The sequence below is a fragment of the Nannospalax galili genome, unplaced genomic scaffold (genome assembly GCF_000622305.1).
Source record: "Nannospalax galili isolate Female #2095 unplaced genomic scaffold, S.galili_v1.0 scaffold90, whole genome shotgun sequence".
Taxonomy (NCBI): domain Eukaryota; kingdom Metazoa; phylum Chordata; class Mammalia; order Rodentia; family Spalacidae; genus Nannospalax; species Nannospalax galili.
This window is the reverse complement of record NW_008327604.1, coordinates 272,624-274,645: the sequence shown is the minus strand read 5'-3', so window position 1 is coordinate 274,645 and position 2,022 is coordinate 272,624.

The window sequence follows — 2,022 nt, the reverse complement described above, 5'->3', positions numbered from 1 at the left end:
AAATAAATAAGGCATAAGCTGCCTTTTTAACTTACCATATCATTCACATCTCTGTTCACAGTACGCTTATACACACATTATTGTTTCATGTCCATAGAGCACACCATTGAATATGGACAGCATCATTGGAAATGGCTGTAGATACCTGACTACAAGATACTGGACTGAGATGGCGCATCTGAAGGCTGAGGGCTTGACTAAGACGTGGCAGTTCCCCTTGCCACACGCCTCTTTTACCTGCTTCTCTGTTCTTCAACTGATGACCCAGCTGACTACACTCCTGACACAGTGGGGGAGTCATACATGCATTCCGCTACTAGATTCTGATCCCCAGGACAAGGAGAACAGATTGCTGGTTCTACTCCCCACCAAGTCATCTGTATTGCCACTCCATGTTCATCTTGAACAACACAAGAGTCCCACATCGTTCTGACCCCTACCCCTCTTCTTCTCCCACTTGGGTCCCCTCTGGCTGCCCCAAAGTTTGAACCTCCAATTTGGAAATGATGAAACTAAGAGTATGTCCAGACTTCATCCAAACAAGGATTTCCAGGCCCTAATTTTTTTTTTTTTTGAGTTTTTAGTCCATCAGAATAGAAAATCTACAAAGCAAGCAAATGTTTCTCTTGATAATATTGGCTACAACTGATAGCACCAGGTCTCCATTCTTCACTTCCAACCCTTACCTTATCCATTTAATAGATGTCCTAGTAATACTGTTCTTTAAATTGACTCACTTTTTTGAATATTTTATTTATTATTTTTATTTTATGTATATGCATGTATTGCCTGCATGTATGTAAATGCACCCATGCTGTGCAATGCCCACGGAGGACAGGAGAGACTGTCGGATCCCCTGGGACTGAAATTACAGACATTTGTTAACTGCCATGTGGGTGCTGGGATTCGAACCCGGATCTTCTGCAAGAACAACCAGTGTTCTTAACTTCTGTGCCATCTCTCCAGGCCGACTTTTTAAAACTTAAAGAAATGGCAATTCATCACAAACTTCAACACCCATAAAGTATGAGTTTAGTATACTGGTTATATCTTTCTGGTGATGATTAAAGAAACACATCCCCCATTAAATAAAAAATGTTCACCCATGAACCATCTGGAGTCACCCTAGTGATAAAAATACCATAATTTGAAAAACACTGTATTGTATAAAGACCACAGACTAATTTTGAGTCAGGCTCTATGTTCTAAAATCTGTGGAGAAGCTCTGCTTCCCTGAGCCTGCAGGACCCACAGGCCTATCTCTGACTAGCAGGCCTCTCTCCGTGGAAAGTCCATCTGGCACCTTGACTCCCCCAGCCTCATTCACCCTCCCATCTCCCCTGCCGGTCTCTCCTCCTAGCCTGGGTCCTGTCTCATTCCTTGTCTTGGGGCCCCAGATACCTGGGGAACCACTACTGCTTCCTGATCCTCTTCATCCAGACCAACTCAGTGCCTTCTCTGGTCCCCAGGAGCACTGCTTCTGGGCCTGGCCCCGCCCTCACCTCCGTCTGCTTCCCTGGGCCTGCAAAACCCACCAGCCTCTTTTCAGGATGCAGGGGCTGACCTTTCCTCTTCCTGAACCTTTGCATCCAGACCAACCCAGCTCCTCAGTGCAGTCCCCAGGAGCCCTTGGGACAGCTTCCCGCCCCCATCTGCCTTTGCATCTCTGGGTGCCACGACCACCAGCTGCCCTAGACCAGTATCTTTCCTGGGCCAAGCTCCCAGGCCAGTACAACCCCCAAATTCCTGAGGCCAAAATCGTTCCTGGAGGGATCCAGACCTTAGAAGAAAGCCTGAAAACAACTGACCCTCACCTGAATTGGGCCTCTGTGGGAACTCCTGAAGACAAAAGCAATCCGACCACTCCAATATAAAATCAAAACAGAGAACCGGAAGCTTAGATGAACCAGCTTTTCATGCCCAAAAAGTAAACCACAAAGACACATAAAGCTCACAAAAAGAAGCAGACCTAAACTTGAAGGCCTGAGTCTCACACAAGAATCAGAAACTACAAAAGAAATT